At 49.5% G+C, this 15,223-nt stretch overlaps 1 protein-coding gene across 1 annotated transcript in view; it reads right to left on the reverse strand.

Annotated features, from left to right (window-relative positions):
• gch2 (GTP cyclohydrolase 2) overlaps window positions 1–15,223 on the reverse strand; it is a 128,478-nt gene that overhangs the window by 99,168 nt on the left and 14,087 nt on the right. The gene's annotated exons all lie outside the window — the stretch shown is intronic.

A 15,223-nucleotide genomic window follows, 5' to 3' on the forward strand; every position in this document is an offset into this window, starting at 1 on the left:
ATTTAAGAAAGGAGGGAGAGAGAAAACAGGGAACTACAGACCAGTTGGCCTGACATCATTAATAGGGAAATGCTAGAATCTGTTATTAAGGATGCGGTAACAGGGCACTTAGAAAATAATAATGCGATTGGGCAGAGTCAACACGTATTTATGAAAGGGAAATTGTGTTTGACGAATCTGTTAGTTTTTTGAGGTTGTAACTAGCAGAATAGATAAGGGGGAACCAGTAGATGTGGTGTTTTTGGATTTTCAGTAGGCTTTCGATAAGGTGCCACACAAGAGGTTATTAAACAAAATTAGGGCTCCTGGGATTGGGGGTAATATATTAGCATGGATTGAGGATTGATTAACGAACAGAAAACAGAAAGTAGGAATAAACAGGTCATTTTTGGGTTGGCAGGCTGTAACTAGTGGGGTACCGCAAGGATCAGTGCTTGGGCCTCAGCTATTCACAAATATACATCAATGATTTGGATGAGGGGACCAAATGTAATATATCCAAGTTTGCTGATGATACAAAGCTGGGTGGGAATGTAAGTTGCGAGGAGGATGCAAGGAGGCTTCAAGGGGATATAGACAGGGTAAGTGAGTGGGCAAGAACATGGCAAATGGAATATAATGTGGAGAAATGTGAAGTTATCCACTTTGGTAGGAAAAATAGAAAAGTAGAGTATTTTTTAAATGGTGAGGGATTGGGAAATGTTGGTGTTCAGAGGGACCTGGGTGTCCTTGTACACTAATCACTGAAAGTTAACACGCAGGTACAGCAAGCAATTAGGAAAGCAAATGGTATATTAGCCTTTATTACAAGAGGATTTGAGTATAAGAGTAAAGATGTCTTACTGCAATTATATAGGGCCCTGGTGAGACCACACCTGGAGTATTGTGTACAGTTTTGGTCTCCTTACCTAAGGAAGGATATACTTGCCATAGAGGGAGTGCAACGAAGGTTCACCAGACTGATTCCTGGGATGGGGGGATTGTCCTATGAGGAGAGAATGAGTAGACTAGGCCTATATTCTCTATAGTTTAGAAGAATGAGAGGTGATTTCATTGAAACATACACAATTCTTACAAGATTTGACAGGGTAGATACAGGAAGAATGTTTCCCCTGGCTGGGTAGTCTAGAACAGTCTCAGAATAAGGGGTCGGCCATTTAGGACTGAGATGAGGAGAAATTTCTTCACTCAGAGGATGGTGAATCTTTGGAATTCTCTACCCCAGAGGGATGTGGAGGCTCAGTCATTGAGTATATTCAAGACAGAGAGCGATAGATTTTTGAATATTAAGGGAATCAAGGGATATGGGGATAGTGCAGGAAAGTGGAGATGAGGTAGAAGATCAGCCATGATCTTATTGAATGGCCGAGCAGCCTCGAAGGGCCAAATGGCCTACTCCTGCTCCTATTTCTTATGTTCTTATCCTGACCTCTTACAATCACCAGTACTTATACTGGTTCTGTAATTGGTAGAAATGTGATGATTTTCCAACATAACAAGGTCAGGGATGATAAGGCTGATTGGTTATTGTTACCTTGATGAGTTTAAACTGGAGGGAGACAAACATCAGTCTTGAGTAGCTTATATCAACCGGCTAAATCTTTAAGAGGCAGGACTTTGTTCAGAGCTACTGTGACTAAGGTGAAGCTGGACGATGATGAGCAGCTTCTCTCAACAAAGTATTCTTACTAAATTCTTTTAAAGGCATTACCTAGGGCTACATTTGCTACGGTTAGCACAGTTCATTTCAGCATTTTAGTTTTAACTGTTTCATTTCTAGGCAAAGTCATTGAAATTATATGTACACCATAACTTCATGGGCTCTTCTTCGAGTCTTCCTTGACCTGTCCATTCTTACAGCACCTTGGGATGTTTTCCTACATTAAAAAGCTATATAAATGCAAGTTGTTGTTGTTGTTGTTGTAAGTCTGGGGATGTACATGAAAAGACATAGAAGTGGGGGTGTTTCCGAGGCGGTTGGGAAACCCAGGAGAACAAGTTACCCACAGGCCCTGCTGACTTTAACGGCAGGGCCTGATTTGCATGGGAAGCCACTGTTTCCCACTCGCAGCCAGCCACATGGAGCGGCTGGCTGGCTGCGGGTGGGTAGGCCTGCAGCACTAGAGGGAGGGAGGAATTGGGTGGGGCTGAGGTTGGCCGGAGGAGGATCGGTGCCGGGTGGTGGGGGGAAGGAAGAATGGATCAGGACCGGAATCCTGAGCACTGGGCGGGGAGGGAAAAAAGATCAGGGCTGGAGGATTGGGGAGGGCGGGGCGGGGGCGGTTGGGAGAGAGAATTGGGGCTGGAGGATCTGGGGGGCGGGGGGAAGGGGAGGGGCATGCATCGGGGCCGGCTTGAGGATTATCAGTGGGTGGGTGGAGAGAGGAACGGGGCTGGCCTGAGGATCATCGGTGGGCGGGGGGAGGCCGAGAAGGCAATTGGAGGTCTTGTGCAGGGGGGTCTCCGATCGGAGGGGGGGTGAGTTAGGCAGGGACCCTGGTGTAAATACACTTACCTCCTGGATGCACCAGTCCTCGCCTTGCTGTAGCTGGCGAGTTTTATGAAGTGTGCAAAACCCGACCAGCTACAGTTAAACACAAAATAGAGGTTAAAGAAGGAGCTTCCAGCCTCATTATAATATTTAAATAGACCACCTGCCTCCTAGCAGCAGCTTGGCTTCCCGCCCCCGTCCCGCCTCCGTTAAAACCGGAAGTGAGCGGGTTGAGGTCGGGATTCATGCTTTTAACACTTTAACTACCCCAACGCTCCCAACCCACCCATTTTTTTTTAAGGTTAAAATTGCCCCCCCCTCCCATCATGTTTCTGTTAATGCTATTAACTGTAGATCTTCTTGTAAAATAATTGTTTCCAATTCCCTCAGTTCATTTCCCAAACTCTGCACATTATACACACTTAGATACACCAAGAGGAGTGACTCAGGATTGGTGATGGGACCCCTACTGTTTCTGATCTATATACTGTAAATGGTTTGGATTCAGATACACAATGAAGTTGGTCAAGTTTGCAGATGTTAATAAACTGAGAGAGGCAGTGAAGTCTGATGATGCAGTCAAGGAATTATGGAAGAACCTGGACAATATTTGAATATTTGAAGTGGGCAGAGCTTCAATACAGAAGTTCAAGGTTTTAAATCCTGGAAGGAAAAAAAGGGTACATATTTGTAACATTTGCATATTGATTTATCATTGGCTCACAGGCATCTGTAAGGAATACCTATTATATTCACGTGATCACACGCTGAGTTGTCATTGGCCTGCAGGCATCTGTAAGGACTGCTATTGTTTAGAAGACCCAGGGGGTCCTGACTCCATCTTGTCCACACGGTGCTGGTTGATTTAATGAAGCATCAGGTCTGTAAGCTTTCTCAAAGAGTTTAAACTGTAATACTGTGGCGGAGCCACTAAGGGACTCCGATCAATTGTATATAATTCCCTTTAATAATATGTTAGCTACAGCCTGAGTCTATATCTTTGTTTTCACTGTTTACATGTACAGAGCGCGATCACTTTAATAGCGCGGGTAAACGCGATGACGTCACACCGTTCATCACATGATCCCCCACTGGTGGGAAAAACGTCATGACGTCAGCCACGGGACCGCCCAAGCAGTCCTCGTGGAGCCTCCGAACTGACTAGACATATATGCGATGTTCTCCTGTAGTTATCCGTTAAACTCTGTTAGTTTTCATTAAACCTCATTTATTTGATCGCCTGAGTGGACCTCAGTCTTTTAGATAGGAACTAGACATTCCTACATTGGTGACCCTGACTTTTGCGAACGGTTTTCGCAGAAGTTACTGAACATGGAATCGAACGCTGTTGCTTTGAAGCTACCACAGTTCTGGGAGCAACAGCCAGCCGCATGGTTCATCCAGGCTGAAGCCCAGTTCGCAATCAGGAACATCGTTGCGAATCAGACCCGTTACTATTACGTGGTCTCCGCCCTCAACAGCGCCACAGCCTCGTGGATCATCAGCCTGCTTGGTAATCCACCGGAAGATCGCAAGTATGAAACGATAAAGGCGCGGTTGTTACAGGTCTTCGGGCTCATGAAGCCGGAGCGCATCCGCCGGCTGCTCGCTATGCCCGGCCTCGGGGACTCCAAGCCGTCCGAGCTCATGAGCCAAATGCTCACGCTCCTGGGCTCCGAACCGGAATGCTTCCTCTTCAGGGAGCTATTCCTCAGCTAGCTACTGGAGCAAGTTCAGGCTGCCCTAGTCAGGTCGGAAGTCACAGACTGCGCAGAGCTGGCTGCCGAAGCGGACAAGATCTTCGCGGTGACACAGCAGTACTGCGCTGCCACGAGGCACCCATCCCCCACAGCCACTGCTCCAGCCCCTCAACCTGCGGGGTTGTGCTTCTACCACGCCCGTTTTGGCGCGAAAGCAAGATGCTGCCGTCCTCCCTGCAGCTTTTCGCTCAAAAAAACCCAGCAGCAATCCTGTCGAAAGAAGACCGGTTATAACGAGTGCCCCGTGGCTGCGATGGCAATCGGTAATTCGGGAAAACTCCTCTTCATCACCGACTCCCTATCTGGTCGACGTTTCCTCTGCGACACCGGGGCGCAGTGTTGCATCCTACCCGCGTCAAATCTTGATCTACAAGCCGGGGGGGCATGGCCCCTCCCTTGAGGCGGCTAATGGCGGGGCCATTCGGACCTTCGAAAGACGGCGGGTCCAGGTGTGCTTCGGCGGCCCCAGGTGTGCTTCAGCGGCCAGCGGTTTTGCTGGGATTTCATCACGGCCAAAGTCTCTCAAGCCATCCTCGGGGTGGATTTTTTGTGCGCCAATGGCCTCCTGGTGGATGTACGGCACCGCCAGTTGATCAATGTGGCCACTTTTCACTCCATCCCGTGCCACCGCGGTAACGCCGTGTCGCGCACTGTCTCCTGTGCGTTCCCACCTCCGGATGACTTCACTCGCCTCCTCGGAGATTTCCCAGGCCTGACCAGACCCACTTTCTCCTCCACGGCCACGAAACATGGTGTCGAACATCACATCACCACTACTGGCTCCCCGGTCTACGCACGGGCCCGGCGCCTCGAACCTGGCAAGCTCACGGCTGCGAAAGTGGAGTTCGACACGATGGAGCGGCTAGGGATTATTCGCCGGTCGAATAGTCCCTGGTCTGCGCCTCTCCACATTGTTCCGAAACCTGGCGGCGGATGGCGGCCTTGCGGTGACTACCGATGCCTGAACGACGCCACTACTCCTGATCGGTACCCGATCCCTCATATTCAGGATTTCTCTGCCCATTTGGCGGGAAATACCATTTTTTCAAAAGTCGACCTTGTCCGTGGCTACCACCAGGTCCCCATACACCCACAAGACGTCCCAAAAACTGCAGTCATCACCCCATTCAGCCTGTCTGAATTTCTGCGGATGCCGTTTGGATTGAAGAACGCTGCACAGGCTTTCCAGCGTTTGATGGACTTCGTGCTTCGGGACCTCAAGTTTCTATTCGTCTACCTCGATGACATTCTCATCGCCAGCACTAATAAAGAGGAGCACATCTGCCATTTGCGCACCCTCTTTAGCCGCCTCAGTCAACACGGCTTGATCATCAACCTGGCCAAGTGCCAGTTCGGCCTGCAGTAGATTGATTTCTTAGGCTATCGCATCACATCGGACAGCACAATTCCCCTGCAAACGAAGGTGGAGGCAGTTACTTCGTTCCCGCGCCCGCAGACCGTCAAGGCCCTGCAGGAGTTCCTCGGGATGGTAAATTTTTATCACCGGTTCGTCCCTAATGCAGCTCTGCTCATGCAGCCCCTGTACGAGGCCCTCAAGGGCAAGTCCGGCAAGGATCCAATTAGCTGGACGGTCGACATGGACCGGGCGTTCGTCGACACAAAGGCGCCTTAGCCAACGCAACCATGCTGGTGCACCCGCTGCCAGGTGCCACCATCGCCCTTACCACCGACGCGTCAGACTATGCCATCAGCGCAGTGCAGGAACAGTGGGTGCATGGGACGTGGCAACCGCTGGTGTTTTTCAGCCGTCAACTACGGCGAAACGAACGGAAGTACAGCACGTTCGACCGGGAGTTGCTGGCCCTTTTTCTGGACATCCGCCATTTCCGGTTCTTGCTAGAGGGACGTCCGTTCACGGCTTTTGTGGACCATAAGCCACTAACGTTCACTATGGCCAAGACCGCTGAACCGTGGTCAGCTCGGCAACAATGTCAGTTGATGTTTATCTCAGAATTCACCACTGACATTCAGCATGTGTCCGGTAAAGACAACCTGGTGGCGGATTGCCTCTCCCATGTGACCGTTCATGCAGTCCAGCTCGGCATCGACTATGCCCTCATGGCTGCGGATCAAGCCTCGGATCCGGAAGTCCAATCTTACAGAACCAACCCCTCTAGCCTCCAAGCGGCCGACGTCAAATTCCATGCCGCGGGCACTACGCCACTCTGCGACGTCTCCGTAGGAGATCCTTGCCCTATCGTGCCGTTCGCCTGGTGCCGAAAAGTTTTTGACGCCATACACGGGTTGTCGCACCCTGGCATGAAGGCCTCGCAACGGCTGATGTCATCCAAATTCATGTGGTGGGGCATGCACATGGATGTTCGCGACTGGGACAACACCTGCGTGGTCTGCCAAAAGGCCAAGGTGCAGCATCACGTCAAGGCTCCATTGGCCACTTTTGCTGTTCCAGAACGTAGGTGTGGTGAAATAAGTCTTAAGTATATACTTTATTCTACCTGTGTATAGTTTCTTATTGTAATCTATTGTAACCCTGCTGTTTTCTTGGTTGGCCAGGAATGCTGATGTACTGTATACCACTCTGCTGTGCCATTGATTGTCCTGATACTGTTACTTCGCCCCTGGCTCCGCCTTCTAGTAGTTCTGAGAAGCTGGTCAGTAGGCTAACATGTGTGTTCTGTTCTGTCCAGTTCTAAGCTAATAAAAGCCAACTGTTTGAGTTATAACTACCAGTCTCTGTAGTTATTTAAGGTATATCAATTTTATTAGCTTACTACTTCCAGGGATGGACAGACTCCTGAAGCCAGAGCGTCTAGACAGTGATCCACATTCGGCGGATGCATCGAAGAAATTTGCACATTGGCTCCGGTGTTTCGAACATTTCATTGCATCGCTCGATGATGAGGCCAACAAACTGGGCCTACTGACTAACCTAGTAAGTCATCGGACCTACTCGCTAATCGAGGACGCTCCTACCTACGAGGATGCACTCGCGACTCTCAAGGCCCAATACCTGAAGCCTGTTAACGAGGTGTATGCCAGGCATCTCTTGACTACCCGCAGGCAACTACCGGAGGAATCGCTGGATGATTTTCTACAGAATCTAAAGGCCCTGGCGAAGGACTGCAACTACAAGGCCGTGACGGCCATTTTGTACCAGGAAGAAGCGGTTCGCGATTCGTTTATATCGGGCCTTCGATCGAATTACATTAGGCAGAGGTTGCTTGAAAGGGACACTCTGGCTCTAAAGACGGCCGTGGCTACAGCTCGATCGCTGGATGTGGCGCAGAAGAACTCCGAGACCTATACGTCAGGCCATGCGGCCCTCTCAGCCTCGTGCGCGCCGAGCGAGGAGGCGCCATGCTCTCCGCCTGGGCCTCGGACCAGCCCTACACCACGGGAGTCTCCACCCAGCCCCACCACTGCAGCGATGTCCTGCAGACCAAGATGCTACTTCTGCGGCCAGCTCAAGCACCCCAGACACCGATGTCCTGCGAGAGACGCCACATGTTTCAAGTGCAAGAAACGGGGACATTTCAGCAAGGTATGTAAGGGGAATCCCGTACCTGATACAGTCTCCGCGGCCCTACACGTGGTCCCAGAATTTGATACCGTCTCAGCGGCCGCCTACGGATCTACGATAGCCTCAGTCACGGTTGACCAGTCCAGACTGCATCCACTATCAAAGTCTATGATGGACGTTAAGGTAAATGGACACCCGACGAAGTGTTTAATCGATTGCGGGAGTACTGAGAGTTTTATTCACCCTAGCCTCATCAAACCGTACTCACTAAAGGTGTACCCTACCCGGAGCAAAGTCGCAATGGCATCCAAGTCCCTCACTTCGGAGGTAAGCGGTTTCTGTAAAATAACACTGACTGTTAAGGGCACAGAGTATAAAGATTTTAAACTCCTTGGCCTAGAAATTCACTTGGGCATGGGCAGCTCGCTCGCGCCCAAAAGTTAGCGCTGGGCGGGGAGGCATTAGCGCACGCCGTATATTCGTCTTCTGCACCCCAATTCGGAAGCGGGCGCTATACCAGGGTGTGCCCGCCTCCGTTTGGGGCGCTGCAACTGAATATCGGCGCGCTAGTTGCCGCAGCGCCACCCGATGCGGTGCGGCAGGCTGCGGTACTGCAGGCCTCCTCCTTCTCTTAAGGGGGAGGTGCCTGCAGCGGCCGGAGCCCCGATCGCGAGTGCCGGCAAAAGAGCCCGGCACAACGGAAAAGTGCCGGGCTCCACGGAAACCAGCCGGCAATGCCGCGGGGGGGGGGTGGGGTGGAGGAGGCCGGGGAAGGAGGTGCAGGCAGGCGGCCGCCGAAAAAGCGGCCGGCCGCACCTTCAGCTTTAAAGCGCCCCACTATGGCAGCAGGACGGCCCCGTTTTCTGTTCGCTGTTTGCGCCCGCTTCAGAGGAGGCGGGCGCAAATAAATATGGGGATCGGCGCGGTTTCGGGGCGTTACGGGCCACTGCGCACACCGATGACGTCATCGGTCCCGGCGCAGCGCTAACGGCTACCGCCGCCAATACCGCTGCACTCAATTTCCGCGCTACCACCCCGCCGGCGCAAAAGACCTCTTTAGGCGCTAAGTGGGCGCAAGGCCCACTGAATTTCTAGGCCCTTGTGTTGCCACAGCTCTGCGTGAAACTAATTCTAGGCCTAGATTTCCAGTGCCACCACGAGAGCGTCACACTTGCATATGGCGGATCCCAGCCCCCGCGCACAGTTTGCGGCCTCTCCACTTTAAAGATAAGCCCGCCATCTCCGTTTGCGAACCTCACCCCAAACTGTAGACCTATCACGACCAAAAGCCAACGGTACAGTTCGGAAGATAAAAAATTTATAAAAGAAGTAGTAAGAAGGCTACAGCGGGAGGCTTTCATCGAAAATAGTAATAGCCCGTGGCATGCTCTGGTAGTGGTGGTTAAAACTAACGAAAAGAAACGGCTCGTGGTCAACTACAGCCAGACCATCAACATATATACGCAACTAGACGCTTATCCCTTGCCTCGCATCTCCAAGATGGTGAACCAGATTGCCCAGTATCGTGTGTTTTCCACTATTGACTTAAAGTCTGCCTATCACCAGCTCCCCATAAAAGTAGATGACCGTCCTTATACGGCTTTTGAAGCAAATGGGCGCCTGTACCAATTCCTTAGGGTACCCTTCGGGGTCACGAATGGAGTTTCCGTTTTCCAACGGGAAATGGACCGTATGGTAGATGAGAATGCGTTGGAGGCAACATTTCCGTACCTGGACAATGTTACCATCTGTGGACGCGACCAACAGGAGCATGACCGGAATCTCGCTAAATTTCTAGAGACTGCCCAAAAGCTAAACCTGACCTATAACGAGCACAAATGTACTTTCAACACTACTCGTCTGTGTATTCTCGGCTGTGTGGTAGAGAATGGGGTAATCGGGCCAGACCCTGAACGATTACGCCCGCTTAAAGAACTACCACTGCCACACAACCCGAAGGCCTTAAGGTGGTGTCTGGGATTCTTATCTTATTATGCTCAGTGGGTGGCCAACTACTCGGACAAAGCCCGAGCCCTTATCAAGTCGACGTCTTTCCCTCTATCAGTAGAAGCGCAGGAGGCATTCACCAACATCAAACGGGACATTGAAAAGGCCGTGGTATGTGCTGTAGATGAGAGGATACCCTTCCAGGTAGAGAGCGATGCTTCTGATTTCGCGTTGGCTGCAACCCTCAACCAGGCCGGGAGACCGGTAGCCTTCTTTTCCCGTACACTACAGGGTCCTGAAGTCAGGCATTCTTCCGTTGAGAAGGAAGCACAAGCAATTATCGAGGCGGTCAGACATTGGAGACATTATCTCGCCGGCAAATGTTTCACACTCCTCACTGACCAGCGGTCTGTGGCCTTCATGTTTAACACGAAGCAGAGAGGCAAGATAAAAAATGACAAGATCCTAAGATGGCGGATAGAACTGTCCACTTACGACTACGATATTATGTATAGGCTAGGAGCACTCAACGAGCCACCTGATGCCCTATCTCGAGGGGTATGTGCCAGCCTTAGTACTGGCAAGCTCCAAAGTCTCCACGACGCACTCTGCCACCCAGGAATCACCCAACTGAATCATTTCATCAAGTCTCGCAACTTACCCTACTCCATCGAGGAGGTCCGAACGATGACCAAAGCCTGCCGCGTTTGTGCGGAATGCAAACCCCGCTTCTACAGGCCCGAACAAGCTCACCTCATCAAGGCAACTCGGCCATTTGAGCGCCTAAGCCTTGATTTCAAAGGTCCTCTCCCATCGGTTGATCGTAATGTCTATTTCCTCAACGTTATAGATGAATACTCTCGTTTCCCCTTTGCCATTCCCTGCCCGGACATGACCAGTGCTACGGTAATCAAAAGCCTCTGCAACTTATTCTGTCTGTTCGGTATGCCCAACTATATCCATAGCGACAGAGGAACGTCGTTTATGAGTGATGAGTTACGCCGGTTCTTACTATCAAAAGGGATTGCTACTAGTAGGACCACTAGCTACAACCCCCGGGGCAATGGGCAGGTTGAGAGGGAGAATGCGACAGTGTGGAAGGCAGTCGTCCTGTCTTTAAAATCGAAAGGCCTACCGACCTCTCGCTGGCAGGAAGTTCTCCCCGATGTACTGCATTCCATAAGGTCTCTGCTGTGCACCGCAACAAATGCTACCCCTCATGAGAGGATGTTCGGTTTCCCCAGGAAATCTTCCTCAGGTATTTCACTACCCGGGTGGTTGATGTCCCCGGGCACGGTACTGTTACGAAAACATGTGAGAGGTCATAAGACTGATCCCCTAGTGGAGGAAGTACAGCTCCTCCACGCCAATCCTCAGTACGCATATATCCAATACCCTGATGGACATGAGGATACCGTTTCAATAAAGGACCTGGCTCCGGCAGGAGAAGAGAGAGCGATGCTGCTAGCGAAGATGCGGGTGTGGAGCTCCGTGATGCGCCGCCTGTGGGGGTGGGATGCCCGGAGGTACAAGACGTACAAAACGTCGTTTTGGAAAATCCAGTAGACGCCAGGACAGCGGAGGAACCTGAGCAAGTTCCCCAGGAGGTTCCTCGGCCGACGCTACGTCGCTCACTACGAACTGTAAAACCCCCGGTCAGACGTAACTTATAGGAGGGGTGAATGTGGTGAAATAAGTCTTATAAGTATATACCTTATTCTACCTGTGTATAGTTTCCTATTGTAATCTATTGTAACCCTGCTGTTTTCTTGGTTGGTCAGGAATGCTGATGTACTGTATACCACTCTGCTGTGCCATTGATTGTCCTGATACTGTTACTTCGCCCCTGGCTCTGCCTCCTAGTAGTTCTGAGAAGCTGGTCAGTAGGCTAACGGGTGTTCTGTTCTGTCCAGTTCTAAGCTAATAAAAGCCAACTGTTTGAGTTATAACTACCAGTCTCTGTAGTTATTTAAGGTATATCAGTAGGTTTGATCATGTGCATGTGGACCTGGTGGGGCCACTTCCGCCTTCACATGGGTTTACTCATCTTCTTACAATGGTGGACCGCACCACTTGATGGCCGGAGGCGGTTCTTTTGTCATCCACCACTTCCGCAGACGTTGCCAGGGCATTCATCTCCTCTTGGGTCGCCCGTTTCGGGGTACCGGCGGACATCTCGTCTGATCATGGGCCGAAGTTTTCTTGAGAGCTCTGGAACGCTGTGGCTCAGGGGCTCGGCGCCAAGCTACATCGCACCACTGCCTACCATCCACAGGCGAACGGCCTGTGCGAGCGATTCCACAGGTCGCTCAAAGCTGCACTGCGAGCCAGCCTTCAAGGCGCGGGCTGGGTGGACAGGCTTCCATGGGTCCTTTTGGGTCTTCGTACGGCACCTAAAGAAGATCTTCAATCGTCCTCGGCGGAGCTTGTATATGGCCAGCCGCTACGCGTACCAGGGGATTTCCTTCCGACTCCAACAGAGCTATGGTCCGCATCCCAGCAGCTCATCAGCCACCAGGAGGCGGCCAGAAGTTTCGCTCCAGTGCTTATGTCACATCACGGCTTGCAGAGCTCCCACATCTCAGCTGAGCTGAAGAACGCCGACTATGTGTTTATCCGCCACGACGCTCATCGGGATCCGCTCAAACCCCCTTGCACTGGTCCTTTCCGCGTGATAGAGCCGGGAGACAAAACTTTTTCGGTCGAACATGTCCAGTCAATACAGAGCAGCAGTTAACAAAGCAAAGAGAAAGTTTGGCTATATTGCAAAATCAATAGAGTTTAAGTCTGCGGCCAGCATGCTGATGAAGGTGCATTGTACTCTTGTCAGACTGCACCTTGCAACTGCATTCAGTTCTGGTCATTAAGGCATAAGTGAAACATCCAACCCCTGTTTTTTAATTAAAAAATAGACCAGGGAAGTCTCTAATAGGACAGACATTAATTATGAAGGATTTCAATTACTGAGATATTGGCCCAGAAATTCGGGTTTCCATGGGTGAGTACGCACGGGGTACTCACCCGTAAGCCCAATGGAATTGCTGGTTTCATGCATGCACTGTGCATGCGCGGGAAACCGGAACTTCTGTTCCCTTAAAGGAAAGTGTTCAGAGGTCGAACGCGTACTCCGGAAAGGCAGCGCGTGCGCATGGAACTTACGTTTTTTTTTGCAGGTTTCGCCAGGAAGGTAAGTCTCCAGGAGTTACACATGTAAAAAGCAGGCGCAAGGCCTGCTTTTAACAAGGTAAGTGGTGAATTAATTAAAATTAAAACATTTTTTCCACAGGTTTATTATTCTTAAATACTTTAAAGAAAGGTAAGTTTATTTTTCGCCCCATTAGAAAATGTAATTAATTTTTTCAAAAATTTAAATTATTGTTTAAAATAGTTATGTTATGTAATTTATAGTTATTTTAAAAATGTGATGCGTTTTTTAAAATTTATTTGAGGTTTTAGTGATGTTTTGGGGCTTATAGTATTTATAGGTTTGACAGCTCTTCCTGTCAAACTTATGAATGAAGCACTTCCTGCTACCATTGGCTCTCCGTGGCCCACGTGATCCCAGGGGACGCTTCGAACTAACTGCGCCCCTGGGATACGCAAGCACTGCGCGCCGGCAGTTGGAGCAGGCCCAGGATCGGAATCCCACGCGGGCCCACAGCTCAACGGCCGGCGCGCTAGGTAAGTGCAGGTCGGGGGCTTGCACCCGCGGGAAGCCCCCAACCCGAATTTCTGGGCCAACTGAGAAAACAGGCGAGGAAAGGTTAAAGAGGAGTGCCTTTCTAACAGGCACTGTGGTCAGGCTATTCTGCAGCGATTCTTAAGTAATGATTCAGGTATGGCACATAAATTAAAACTGCAGAGCACCTAGAATAAGCAATCATAATATTAGAACTGAAGTCAGTGTGCTAATGGAAGAAATTGAACTTTTAAAAGAAGACTTTGAGGGAATATAAAATGAATTAAAAGGGTGAACTGGAATATAGTTCCAGGAGATTTACAGTGGAAAAAAAATGTAATGAAATCCCTGGTGATGTTACAATCAAAATTCATTCTGGCCAAATCAAAGCACAATAAGAAGGCAACAGAGTCCAATGTGGTTAAGTAGGGATGTAAAGAATAGAATTAGGGATGAGAAGCTGGTATTCAAACTTTACGAGGAATCTGGTGGGGTGGGAGATAGGGTAAGTTTTAAAGACAAGCAAAAGCAAGTGAAAAAAGTAACGAGAATTTCAGAAGAAACATTAAATGCAAGATTACTGAAAACATCTCAAGAAATACCCATTTACTCAAGCACAAGGTACTGTACAGGAAAAAGAGGCAACTATCCAGTTTGCAAGGCTTTGCCCATTTTATGTTGTCCTGAGATTTCTGGGGCTTTACTGCGGGGCTGGAGAAAGAGGCAGAGGGTTGAACTGCAGTTGGTATAGGCACGTCGGAGCCATGTTAATGAAACGAGTGGACGTTCCCACCTTTCCACCTCATTTTTGAATGCCTGCTGGACGCCCCAGCACAGGTGTGCCCAGAAAATAGAGTGTTGTGGCCTGCCCCTGAACCCCTGCCGACTGGGAGGGTCTGGGAACAGGCCAAGTAATTCAAGGTAAGCCTGCATTTGCATGTTTGAAACCCACTCTCAGAACTTGCATTTATATAGCGCCTTTCATTACCTCAGGATGTCCCAAAGCACGTCACAGCCAAAGAATTACTTTTGAAGTGTAGCCACTGTCATAATGTAGGGAAAAACAGAAGGCAATTGTGCACAGCAAGGACCCACAAAGAGCAACTAGATAAATAATCAAATAAAGTATTTCAGTGTTGTTGGTTGAGTGATAAATGCTGGGCAAGCCACCAGGATAACTCTCTTTCTCTTTGGAAAAAGTACTATGGGATCTTTTACATCCAGCTTGAGATAGCACACACAGCACCTCAATTTAACATCTCATCCAAAAGACGGCACCTCCGACAGTGCAGCGCTTCCTCCGTAATGCACTGGAGCATCAGCTGAGATTATGTGCTCAGGATTCTTGAGTGGGGCCTGAACCCATCACTTACTACTGCAGAGCCAAGGCTGACATCTATTGTGAGAGAAAACCAGCCTATATTTAAGTTACCACACCCCAGCTGAATCCCTTTGTTTCCATAAAATAATTGGTCATCAATTTTAATAAATCAGTATTTAAAGATAAATTCACCATTACAGAGAATTAAAAAATTTCTCATTTAAAAATGACTTTGAATTTTATTTGCTTTGATTTATGTTCAATAGTTTTGTTTGAACAGTGATTACTGATGGCATAATTGGGAGAACTAATCGGGATGAGTTCTTAAGGCTACCATGAGTTGCATAAACAAGATCATTAAGGTGCCCTGGATTTATGACTGTACTTACTGGTGTTACTTTAGATTTGTAATAGTGATGGGCTCATCATCTCATCCAGATAGGCCCCCTGATGATATCATTAATGTGCATAAGGCCACCAAAATCTATCGATTTACATGTATTAAATTCAGTGCATGGGGCAC

Source organism: Somniosus microcephalus, chromosome 3 (assembly GCF_052327205.1).
Source record: "Somniosus microcephalus isolate GS21.2 chromosome 3, FLI_Smic_1.0, whole genome shotgun sequence".
Classification (NCBI taxonomy): domain Eukaryota; kingdom Metazoa; phylum Chordata; class Chondrichthyes; order Squaliformes; family Somniosidae; genus Somniosus; species Somniosus microcephalus.